The 13508-nt window shown below is 39.4% G+C and overlaps 1 long non-coding RNA gene across 1 annotated transcript in view; it reads right to left on the bottom strand.

Moving 5' to 3' along the window:
* The window catches only part of LOC148213056 (uncharacterized), a 36312-nt gene extending 24662 nt beyond the window's left edge, over positions 1-11650 (bottom strand). The window contains exon 1 of the long non-coding RNA XR_015789096.1: positions 10195-11650. This is a non-coding gene — a long non-coding RNA (uncharacterized LOC148213056). The remainder of the gene's footprint in view (positions 1-10194) is intronic.
* Between the last annotated feature and the right edge of the window lie 1858 nt (positions 11651-13508).

Genomic DNA, 13508 nt, shown 5'->3' with positions numbered 1-13508 from the left:
TTCTACCTCTGATACTGACTAACGTAACCGCCCTGCCGAACTAGCACTCTTGACATAATTGCGGAGTCTTCAATCTGCACTTGGTTTTGACAAACTGTCCAACTAAACGCACAAAGAATGGCTCTGATAACAAATCACACTTTGTGATTTGGGCCTTGGTCTCTATTCGCAGAGTCAACCTGCTCTGATACCAAATGTCACGGTCCTACATTTTTCAACCGTGTGGCGCTATGATCTAATCTCGACCATGGCTAGCCTTACAGGAAAATCTAGCCCCAATCCACTTTTCGTGCCCTTTGTGGCTTCGTCAGACCTTAGGCGAGGTTCTTTCTTCCTCGATCGAGCTTCACTTGCAGTGGAATTCTAACATGTCTCGGCAATGCACGTCGTCCGTACGTGCATTTGAACTCTATCGTGACTTTAGCCAGCTTGCCTTTACACTAAGCCAAGCCCCACAGCTCTACCTTGCCTCTACCCTAGGCCAAGGTCTTTTAAACCTGACGTCGCAACTCATTTCCAATCATCTTGGTTCTCAGACACTCGGTCGTTCCGCTCCTATGATGAGCCAGGACCTTACCGGGATAAGTTCTAACCCATAACGGGGTCAGAACGAGCTTAAAACGACAATCGGGTACAACAGGGAGATTCCTACCGCTTAACCATGTAAAAACTAGCTTATCGAGTCCATCGGACGCCTCTAAGACTATTCCTGCCGAGAAACTAGTCAATAACGGGCTAAACGCCTTACCAGGTATTGCCAGGATGATTCCTACCAATATCCGGACAAGGAATGACTAAACTTGGCAACCGGGATGAGCCTTGCCGTTTATCGGGCTAAAACTAGCTTTTTCTCACTTACCGAGTGCCCACCGGTACTGTAGGATGCCACCCCGAGCATCAGGATGTCATTGAACTGCTCACTTTGGCACGCATATCGAGAACCAACCCATGGACTTGTATTTATGATCGAGGCCTTTCGGACATCCAGCCATCCGGACACCATCGAGGCACGACGACTCTTGTGCCCGTGCCGTGTCGTTCGAGCATACCGTACCGCATAACGACCCCTATGTTCAGCCTCCAACCCATGGGACGAGGTGCAATGCCGGCACACCCATGCCGTCCGACACACTCCTTGAGATTCCCATTCTCGAATGAAGACACCCAAGTTGGTCTTGCAACGCTCGCCCACGCCATGACACACGCAAGTGCCATGGGGTAGCTCACTCAGGCCACAGGGCCCAGGGGTGGTGGAGAGCTGACACCATGCCTTCCCCTAAGGTACATTCTAAGGTATTCTTGGTCTGGTAGGCGTGTACGTGCAAAGTGGCGAGGAGTCATTCACCAACGTAGAGCGCACGTCTAAACTCCGATTGACACGAAACTTGGCGTGCTTGCATATCTTATTTATATGCATCTAACTCTAAAGCTGCTCGTCCAAACTCTCGACAGAACCTCAACTTCTAAAGTCATAGCCTGGGGCCCCAACTAGCCCCCGTTGAGCTTGTCACCGACACCACTGACATCGCTTTCGCCTTGCATTCTGCATATGACTTCTCTAGGCATTCTTGTGCACATCCATGGGGTGTGATAGTGATGCATCATCCTCCTTGGTCGCATCACGGCACTTCTCTCTCGGCCATCAACATGGCCCAACGGGCGACATATGCATATTGCCACCGCTTGCACACTTGGTGAGGGTCTTAACCCAACCCACTCTCTTATAGTAGGGTTGAGACACCGGACAACTCCAAATTCGAAAATGAGGTAAACTAGCTTTACGCCCGGTCCATCACTCATAAGGCGTTTTTGAAACACTTTTAGAGGGAACGTTATTCAAAATGTAAGCTGCAGTCTCTACTGCAAACCCTCAGAACAAGTTAGGCAACTGAGCAAAACTCATCATGGATCGAACCATGTCTAACAATGTTCTGTTTCTTCGTTCAGATACACCGTTCTGTTGAGGCGTTCCTAGTGCAGAGAGCTGTGACTGGATTCCATGTTCTATCATATAGTTTTGAAATCTCAAGTCCATATACTCCCCACCTCGATCTGATCGAAGTGTCTTAATTGTTTTACCTAATTGGTTCTCAACCTCAGTCTTAAACTCCTTTAACTTTTCAAGGGCTTCAGGCTTGTGATGTATCAGGTAAATGTAACCGTACATAGAATAATCATCGATAAAGCTGATGAAATATTCATACCCTCCCCGAGCTCTAACATTTATTGGTCCCACAAAGATCTGAATGTACGAGTTCTAAGGGTTTTTTGGCTCGATGACCTTTTCCAGTAAATGATCTCTTTGTCATTTTTCCCTCAAGACATGACTCACATGGCAGCAAAGAATCATCTTCTAGCTTGCTTAAAAGTCCGATCTTATCCAATCTCTCAATCCTATTGAGATTAATGTGTCCAAGTCTTAAGTGCCAAAGATAGGTACTTTGAGAAACACGTTGCCTTTTAATTTGAGTTTCAGTTGTTTTAAACATTTTAGTATTATAGACAGCTTCAACTTTGGTTGGTTTTAACTTATATAAGTTGTTTTCTAGGTATGCAGAACATATTTGTATGTCTCTTTTCAAAATGAACGCTTCATTAAGATTGAAATTTACGATGTACAAATTTTATAGCAAACATGAAATAGATATCAAGTTCCTTTTTCAGAAAGGTACATAAAGAACATTTTCCAAATACAGATATCTATTTCCAAAAATCAACTTTATTCCTCCCACTGCTTTTGCTGAGATGAGCTCCCCTGATCCAACCCAGATAGTGACCTCATCTTCTTCAAGTTGTCTCCAGGAACAAGTTTCCTTAATAGAAGAACAAACATGATTAATGGCTCCTAAATCTAGTATCAAGGTAGTATCATCATTCTCCACTATACATGTTTCAATGACTAGTAAATCGAATTTACCTTGCTTTTCCTTCTCAGCTCTTTTCTCGGTGAGGTATTTGGGGCAATTTCTTTTCCAGTGCCCATTTTCATTGCAATGGAAACATTTTCCTTTTGCAATCTTTTCCTTGTCTTTTGCATCAGCCGAAGCCTTCCCCTTCCCATTGTCCTTCTTCTTCTTCTGAATTCCTTTCTTCTGAGAAGAAGGTCCAGATTTACTCCCAGAGGAAGATCCCTTGTGGAATTTCTTCTTTAGGTAGTAGCAACATTTGCCTCAGCCACAGAACCTTTGTTTTTCAACAAAGATTTGTAAATTTGGAGTTCGTTAAGAAGGGTTGTCAGGTTATATTCGGTCTTATTCATCATAACATTCGTTCTGAATTGAAAATAACTCTTCGGAAGAGATTGCATATGAATCCAACCTGACTTATTTTGTTCATGACTGCATTGTTCACTTCTGCAACGTTGAAGTGAACCATCATGTTCAAAACATGCTCCCTTACGGAAGATCCTTCCTTCATTATGCAGTTGTAAACATACTTAATTGCATCATGCATGATAGATGTTTATGGTTGTCCAAACAGGGCTTGTAGAGAGTCCATGATCTCTCTTGCAGTAGCTAATCTCTCGTGCTTTTTAGACAATACATCTGATATACTGCTAAAATGTAGATACGAGCTTTTTCATTAGCTTTAACCCATATATCATATGAATCCCGAACTATTCGGTTTGCATTAGGGGCAAGGACCGAAGGACACTCCATTAAAACGAACCTCATATTGTCAAATACTAGTATTGTGTTTAAATTCGATTTCCATATTCCATAATTGTCTCCGTTAAGTTTATCGGAAGCTAGGAGTTGTAAAATTGAAGTAAAAGTGAACAAAACTATTAGTGAATTGTACAACTCTTAATTATTTCAACCAATTTTATTTAGCAATAAATAATGTACCTATTCATTATTACTTTTGCAACGATACTTCAGTGAGTCAGAATAGCCCCCACCGAAGGGCAGTCGACTACTCCTTCACTGAATCAAGACATTCTTGACTAAATACTAACTTTGGAATAACTCTTATCCCTATAGTACTTAGTTATCGTTAATTTGGTCAAGAACTTACTAACACTTAGCAAGTCTTGTAAGTGTAGACCCGCCATTTTCGAATTATAGAGATCCGAATCAAACAAGCCCTCGAAGGAGAGACAATTGCTGAAAACGGACCTAAGTAACCCTATCCATTTCTGAAGTTCACGGTGTTCCGAATCCTCTGTTACAACCCTCCAAAGGGATAGGCGCTTATAAACGCCAAGCAGGTGCAATATAAGAATCTCACGGTGTGACCTAATGGAAGAGACCATAGGACGTGTTGACACACACCCTTCACCCACTTACTATGAACTACTTCCCCTATTCACCTTGTTATTGACCCATGAAAATACTTTTCGAAGGGAGGTTGCTCAAATAGTAACTCAAAGCCAAGCATGAATCTCATGGTGTGAACTCTTAGGGACGTGAGAGCTAGAAATAATGTATCTCATACACTATTAATCTCCCACTAAAGTGTTCTATTATAAAAATTGGGTAATTACTAGGCTATATACCGGATAATTATATACAACCTAAGTCTAGGTGATTTTCCCCAGTATAACTCTTATATTGGGATTAACCTACGATGTCTAGGTGATAAACCAATTTTATTACCTCACATCTCTCATGCATGCTCATAAAATTAGGGTTATTGACTCAGACGCCGGTTTGATCTCCAGGTAGGAGGTGTTCTGTAAACCGTCAACCTAAGTACCCCCAACCTTAGATAAGATCTCACCGGGTGAGTAAACAAATTTTGTTTTACAAGTTATCACCTTATTTTAACTATTAAACGGAACAAATTGCTTTGCACCGATTAACCCTAGGTAAGCATGCAAGTTTGTCTTTGTTATAGATTTTAAAAGTCTAAGTGATTTTATAACACTTATAAAATCTAGACATAACAATTATATGATTGACAAAAATCTAAAACAAGCATCCACTTGTTTACGTCATAAACTAATATAACATTTATATCTAATTTATGAAATTAATTTCATGCATTCACTAATTAAAGTCATAAACTAATATAACATTTATATCTAATTTATGAAATTAATTCCATGAATTCACATACATTATAACTCTTATAACATACATACAATCATGCTTATCCTATGGTGGAGTTTTAAATCTATATGACAGACTTTATGCATAAAATATTTAACTTTAATTAAAACATACATCAAACATGCATGTTGAAAGACATTGAAACTTTTTTTCTCTATGGAATGAGAGCTCTGGTCTGTCTCCGACGGAAAACTCAGAATTAGGCTTGATTCTGCCTCTTTTCTTCTCCCAATTGTCCTCTTCATTTCTCCAATGGCAGCCTTTGACCTTCTGGAAGAATGGAGAAACTTTAAACTCACCTCGGAAGAGGAAGATATCGCTGTTGATATTGATTCCTTTGCTTCCGTCGATGTTAGATCGAAAATTAAGCAAAGTTTAGTCGGGAAACTACATCTCAAGCGCCTTATCTCTTGCAATGTTTTGAAAACCACCATGAAGAGTGCATGGAAGTTAGAAAATAACTCGTTTGAGATAGAAAGCATTGGTTGGAATATTTTCCTTTTTACCTTCACACGTTCGGTGGATAGGAACAGGGTTTTTCGTGCTGGCCCTGGAATTTTGACAAATCAGTGGTAATCCTCATCAAACCAGCTTCCATGATTCGGCCATCTGAGCTGGATTTCTCTAAATTATCTATTTGGGTACACTTTTTCGATCTCCCTCTCGCCTGTATGACTAAAGCTATGGCGGTAAAGCTTGGGAATACTCTAGGAATTTTTGAAGAAGTGGATGGTGATGTCACTAATCTGTCTTGGGACTCAAGTTTGCGGTTTGGATCTCTCTCCATATCACAAAACCTCTTCGTCGAGGCATCAAGCTAAATCTTGATGGTCCAATGGGTGGATGCTGGATTCCAATTGAATAGGAGCGACTACCTGATTTCTGTTTTCACTGTGGGAAGATTGATCATATTCTAAAGGACTGTGATGAAACACACACTGATTCAGGGTTCATTGCCTCTCGTGCAAAGCATCCTTATGGCCAATGGCTCTATTATCAAGGTCCGTTGAAGCCTCTTTCAAAACTAAAACAAAGTAATGCGACGTCTCATAGTAGCTCGAAGAGCAATGCCAAATCTGTCGCTGAGGCTACAACAGAAATTTTTCCACCGATTTCCACCCCACCGACTGAACCTTCAACGGCCGAAACAACTGTTACAGATATTGCTGCAACTAAGGCAGTTACAAATATTCCAACAGCTAATACGGTTTCAAATTCTGGTGTATTTAATTCCAATGAGGATTTTATGGCAAGTTTAAATGCTGGAAATCACTCACCCATTTCCTTGGATGTTTTGAATGTTTTAAATGTAGGGCCAATTAATAACATTATTTCCTCCATGAAGCAAGCTTTGGACAAACAACCTCATTCAATGCAAAATCATTCACCATTATTGCAGCCCAACTCATCCCCCTCAACCACACAAATGGATATGAGCCCAGCTTTCAAAGGCAATGTATGCAAATGGAAGCAGAAGCCTCGTGCTGTTGGTCCATCTTTTCCATCTGGTCCTTCCGTAGCCCTCGCAAGCTTTGATGCTGGGTTTCCCCCAAGAGGAAGCTCTCTTTCAAAGGAAACTCAGCACCCCCAAAGAAGCACAAGCTTCGAACAGTTCTTGACCCAAATTTATCTCTGAATGGAAAACAAGAATTGGCGAAGGTTGCTGAGCAACCTCGCCAGGCATCATGGAGACCCTATGCTGGAATGTTCGAGGTTTGGGGGACCCTCGGGCTTTCCCAGTTTTATGTGACTTTCTACGTCACGAAAACCCACAAGCGCTTTTTCTCATGGAAACAAAATGTAATTAGCGTTTAACTCTTAAACTTAAACTTGCGCTCAATTTTCATGGTTGTTTTACAGTTTCTAGCCAGGTACTAAGTGGCGGTCGTTGTTTACTTTTGAAGGATAATATTGATATTTCAATTTGCACCTACTCCTCAAATCATATTCATATTGATTGCATCATTACTTTTGATAATATTTCTTGGAGGTTCACTAGTTTCTATGGTCACCCAACTATACATCATCGACATTTAACATGGGAACTTCTTCGACGAATATATAATTCTGATGAATCTCCCTGGTTGATTGGGGGTGATTTCAATGCCATTGTTTGGTCACATGAAGCATCTTATTTATCCAGTTATGATTCATCAAATATTTTGGCTCTTCAAAGTCTAATGGATGATTGTTCACTGCTAGATATGGGTTTCAATGGAGACAAATATACTTGGTGCAATAACAGATTTTCAGATGCTCAACTTTGGAAGCATTTGGATAGATTCCTTTGCAATGAATCTTTCTACTCTATCTTCCCTAATGTTCATATTTCTCATCTTCAATGGTCAAAGTCGGATCATAGGGCAATTGCTCTTAACTTATTTCCTCACAATCAGAACCTAAATAAAAGGGGATCTAAGCCTTTCCGCTATGAAGAATGCTGGGCCAGGAATTAGGATTGTGAGAAAGTTCTTCTAGACCATGGGCGTTGGGATGATAGGGCGGCTATCTACTCTTTTTTTGATAGCATTCATGCTTCAGCATTGGCTCTCCGAATCTGGGGTCGAAGCAACATCCGACAGCTGTTTCGACAGATTAAATCTCGAAAAGCTACTCTTGATGTAGCTTATAATCAGCCACTGCCCCTCGATTTTAATGTGATTCATGCCCTTCAAGATGATCTAGGCGGTCTCCTTGAGCTTGAAGAGATTTACTGGAAGCAACGCTGAAGAGAGGATTGGCTTAAATGGGGTGATTCTAACACCAAATGGTTCCACAAAAAAGGCAGCCATTCGGAAAGCTTGCAACTTACGTCCGGGGCATTCAGACTGAGAATGGTTCTTGGATAGAGGACATGTGTGAAGTGGAATCTATTTTTGCCAATTGTTTCAATGCTATCTTCACTTCTTCATTTCCATCTCTTTCGAATATTGAAGCTATCACAGACTTTAATCCCCACAACTATCACTCCACAGCTCAATGTGAGACTTTTGGCTCCATACAGGGAAGAGGAAATTGAGATTGCCATAAGGCAAATGTTTCCCACGAAAGCTCCTGGACCTGATGGTTTTCCAACTCTTTTCTATCAAAATTACTGGAGTATTGTGGGTCCTAAGACAGTGGATATTTGTATCAAAGTTCTTAATGATAATGTTGATATCACGCAACTAAACAACACTTACATTGCTCTTATTTCAAAGACAAAAAAATCCAAGGTTAGTCACTGATTATAGACCCATAAGTCTTTGCAATGTTTCTTATAAGATCATTTCCAAAGTAATTGCGAACAGACTTAAAGGAATGATTGGTCTAGTAATCTCGGACGCCCAATCAGCTTTTGTTCCATTTAGGACCATTTCGATCATACTTGGCCATGAATACCTCCACACTATTAGTCAATGTAAAATAGGTTTGAATGGGATGGCAGCTCTTAAATTGGATTTAAGCAAAACTTTTGATCGAGTGGAATGGATCTATCTGGATTACATCATGAGGAAAATGGGCTTTGATTCTCGCTGGATTTCAGTTATTATGTGATGTATCTCCACGATTTCATTCTCTATACTTCTAAATGGTTCACCTGGAATATTTTTTTCTTCTTCAAGAGGGATTAGGTAAAGAGACCCACTCTCCCCTTATCTGTTCCTTTTTTGTGCTGAGGGTCTATCCGCCTTGATCGCTCCAGCAAATAGAATGGGTCATCTCACAAGTATCCAATTTGATCATAATAATTTGTGCATTTCTCACCTCCTTTTTGCTGACGACAACATTGTTTTCTTTAAGTCATTGGAAACTGAATGTCTCACTCTTAAAAGGCTTTTAGAAACCTATGGAAGAGCTTCTGGCTAGTGCATTAATTATTCGAAGTTTGCTCTTCTTTTCTCCCCAAATGTGCACTCTGAGAGGTAGAGATATATCCAAAATATTCTTCAGGTTAATTTGGTGAAAAGTTTTGGGCACTATCTAGGACTTCCCTCGTACTTCACTAGAAGGAAAGGTTTAGATTGGTCTTTTCTAAAAGATAGGATTTGGAAAGCCATGCAAGGTTGGAAACATGCATTATATTCTGTAGGAGGAAAGGAAGTTCTCATTAAAATTGTTGGCTAAGCGATACCATCTTATGCTATGAGTGTCTTTCAACTCCCTAAAGGTTTTTGTATGGATGTATCTCAAATGTTGGCTCGATTTTGGTGGGGATCAACAAATGAACATCGTAAGATCCACTGGATGAAATGGGAACGAATGTGTCTACCTAAAGAGCTATAAGGCTTCAATTTTAGGGATCTTGAAGGTTTCAACCAAGCTCTGATTGTCAAACAGGTCTGACGTGTCCTTCATAATCCAAACCTTCTTGTTAAAAAAGTTTTGAAGGCTAAATATTTCCCTGCCTCTTCTGTGCTCCAAGATTCTTCTATCAGAGCATCATCGCATTTTTGGAAAGGGCTTTTGTGGGGAAGAACTCTTCTCCTTAAAGGCTTGCGAATTCGGGTTGGAAATGGCTCATCTATTGAGGCTTTCTCCGATCCATGGATTCCAAGGCCTCACACCTTTCAGCCAATTATTGTTCCTATGGGGTTTAGTGATACTAGAGTGACATATTTCATTATTTCAGATGGACAATGGGATGTTAATTCTTTATCTAATTTCTTCTGTGCTGAGGACAGGGACCTTATTACCTCTTTGCCTATAAGCCTAAGTAACACTAAGGATTCATGGTTGTGGCATTTCAATAAAAGAGGGAACTATAGTGTTAAAAGTGGATATAAGTTATTCATGAACCAATATTGTAATTAAGCAACTACAAGTAATGGCAACAGCGGAGATCAATGGCAAACAATTTGGGAGCTATCTGTTCCTCAAAAAGCCAAATTATTTCTATGGAAAGCAGCTCATGAGCATTTACCCACAACACATAACTTAAACAGAAGAGGTCTTGATGTCTTAGCGTTGTGTACTACATGATCGCAAAAACCAGAAAGCACAATGCACTTTTCCATTGTCACAGGGCTCGGAAGATCTGGCGTTTATTATTCTCTATGTCTACCATTTTGTCTACAGATACAAATTTCAGGTTTCTAGATTACTGGCAGAACTTCATCACGACTTTAAATTCGACAGAAAGAAGTCTGGCGGCCATTACCTGTTGGTCGATTTGGGGAGACCGAAATGCAACCCTTCATGGCTCAGTCATCTCGCCTCCAGAAATCAAATCTGACTGGATTAGCTCTTACACCCAAAATTTCCTTCAGGCAATGGCCCAGAACCTTCCTATGAGGCATGCTCAAGTTACCTCTTCTTCACCGGCTCCAGATCGCTACTGCACCCCTTCAGCGGATTACTTGAAATTAAACACCGACGTTGCATGTAGAAACTTTTCTACCGGGTTAGGGATGGTTCTTCAAGATTCAAGTGGGTTGGTGGTTGTAGCAATGGCAGAAAACATCCTGCAGCCCTTCCCTCCTCTTCTCGTTGAAATATGGGGTATTCTTGAAGCTTGTAAGATCCACGAATTGCTTGAAATTAGAGGTAGAATCCAACTCTTTGATAGCAATCAGTTTGATTCAATGAGAGATGCAGACCAGAGGAGATGAATTGAGTTGGATTTTCAAATCTCTGGCCCTATTTTTTCAATCCATTTCTTTCATTTATGCCCCTCGTTCATGTAATCGATGCGCTTATATTTTGGCAAAATGGGGGGCTTCCACACAGAACACGTGTGCTTGGTTTTCTTCTTTTCCCTTTTGGCTTTTTGAAGTTGTACGGGTTGATTACCCATCAATTACTGCCCAAGTGGCTCTGAATGAATCTCTTTTTCAAAAAAAAAAAAAACATCAAACATGCATAAATAATTGAACAACTACTAAAATTAGTTGATTTTAGTATCCCAAACACACACAAACTGCACTATTACATTAATAAGATTGAAGTAGCCTCGAACCGTACCCAAACCACCTTCCAAGGTGCTCGAATCGGCCTCCAAAATGTGAATAAGTGCTGAAAATTCAAAAAACAGCAGCAGTAACGGAAAAGACAGCATGTTTTTGAGCTTGAACTAGCTTCGTTTACAACCTTTGATTAACTCGAAATGACTCAAGTAAATTACAGACTTGATCAAGCACAACGAGGCCCAAAATGAGGACTTAATTACAATAATTAAATAACCAAAAGCAAGCTAAAAGAAGGGATGCCAAAACCAAAAACCATTTTAATACATGCAACAATTCATGTTATGAATTAAACCCCACCAAGCTAAATATGTGTAAAAGGCATGCTCTGATACCACATGATGGAACTTTAGACATGCACAGCGGAAGCTAAGGATTATAATACACTTAATGAAGCAATTTAACTAAAATAAGCATGCTAGAAAATAGGATGAAAAAGGTAAAGAGGAAGTGATTAACTTTATACATTTGAAGACCTCCACTATAACTTCTTCTCCTAACTCAATGGGACCACCAATGGCTAATCCGTGCTATCCTCGAGTTAATGAATACGGTTGTGGGACGAAATTATGAGTGAAAGCAAAGGGAAAGTACTAATGGCTAGGAGAAAAAAATAGAAATTTGAGTGGAAAAATTCTCCACTTATGCAAGGAAGCATTAGCCTTCTCCAAGTGATCTTCATCACCTATATAAAGACCAAATGCATGCAAGGACAAACCTTGCATGCCTTCCACTTCAAACCCCACTAGAATTTAAAAGATATGTGTCATTGCCTTGAAGAAACACTTCAAAAACCACTAGTTAGTGGGAAAATCCAACTTTGAAGTTGGATTTTTCCACTACCTTGATTTTTTAAATAAAACTTTTATAAAACTAATTTTTATAAAAACAAAAATTGAAATATCAATTTTCTATTAAAACAAAAATCAAGCCAAATTAATATCTTATATTTATTGGTCTTTCACACTTAAGCTTGATTAATCACATTAATCAAATGACAACTCTCCATAATAATTAATTCTCAATTAATTATTAAATTATATATTATATCTCATATAAAATACAATATTCCCTAAAAAACTGAATTTGAACACTTCAAATTCTTGCTTCACCTAGTTCATCAATTTTATCCTTTATGAGCTAGCATGGCGACCTAATAGATCTACAGATCACGAGCTCCAACGATTCGAGACTAATCGGTCAAACTCTCTAACTTAGTTAATCAACATTCGTTAACTAACAGGACTGTCACTATAACATGTAGATGCACTCCCCTCATTGTAGATATATTTGTATCCATTTGATATAACCGTTATCGGTAAGTTAATCCTTCACAGGCCGTTCGTAACCTCAGCTAGGTCAAAAAAACTGTTTTACCCTTGAGTTATATATTTTCTCCTTAAGTACCATTATCCCTCTAATGAACAATTGATTTATGAACGAATCACTAAATCCAATTCCTCTCGGGCCAGTGAGAGGATGTGGCCCCTTGTTCAAGACCTGATATCAGCCCTTAAGGGAACAACCTCTCTACTATCCCTAAATCGGGTAGGAGTGAATTTCGTCTTGCTAATTCTATGTCCCCAGCTATCTACCCAATCTTATCCTTGAAATGAGAGGCATATTGAGCAGTGCTGATGAGCTTAATCTCACTTATGCAGGTCAAGGGAGAATCCTGAATAAATAGGAGTTCTTAGACGACTCAGGATTTAGATCAAGTTATTTAGGTCATCAATAAATGAAATTAATCAGTGTTAGACATAAACGGTGTTAATACGTAACAGTGATTATTTCAGGGTCAGTCTTACGCAATCTCATTGTGTAGAACACCCCCGCTCACATGTTTCTACATGAACGAATCAGGATCACTTCGTTTACGGCACCTTACAACATTTGTAACAATCATAAAGCGGGCCGTATTTAATAGTGTCTCTAGGAAAAAGTACCCAACTTGATCCATAGACTATAGACTGTTTAAGCTATTTATTTGAACTTGATCCAGTTTATGTCTCCATATAAAGTCCAAGTACTCATTATAATAGCCAAGGGTTCGTAGTTTATTGGATTTAGAGTTATTAAAAAGCAAATTCACTTTCATTTTACAACACTTGTCTGAATAACCTCACATTAATGTTCACTGTTTACCAAACTACGAGTTTTCGGACAAAATTTCCAACACCAATAATAGGATATATCTTGTTATAAGATATTTTAATATTCGGATGGCTGAGAATGCTTCTGTTAATTACCATATAAATGAAGTCACTAATTTAATCAATCAGTTAGCTTCTCTGAAGATTATATTTAGTGATGAGGTGAATGCTATTTTATTGTTGACTTCTTTTCCTGAAAGCTGGGAAATGGTGAAGACAACTGTGTCTAATTCGTTAGGAGATTGGAGTTGAAAATTTATAGAAATTTGTGATGCTGCAACTGCTGAGGAAATTCGCATTGAAGAGAGTGGAAAAGAATCCACTTCTGGTTCTGAATCTAGCTCAATATTGGCTGT

This window comes from Momordica charantia (genome assembly GCF_013281855.1).
Source record: "Momordica charantia cultivar OHB3-1 chromosome 1 unlocalized genomic scaffold, Mcharantia_2.0 BLBB01000001.1, whole genome shotgun sequence".
NCBI lineage: Eukaryota > Viridiplantae > Streptophyta > Magnoliopsida > Cucurbitales > Cucurbitaceae > Momordica > Momordica charantia.
This window is presented reverse-complemented; position numbering and strand designations above follow the sequence as displayed.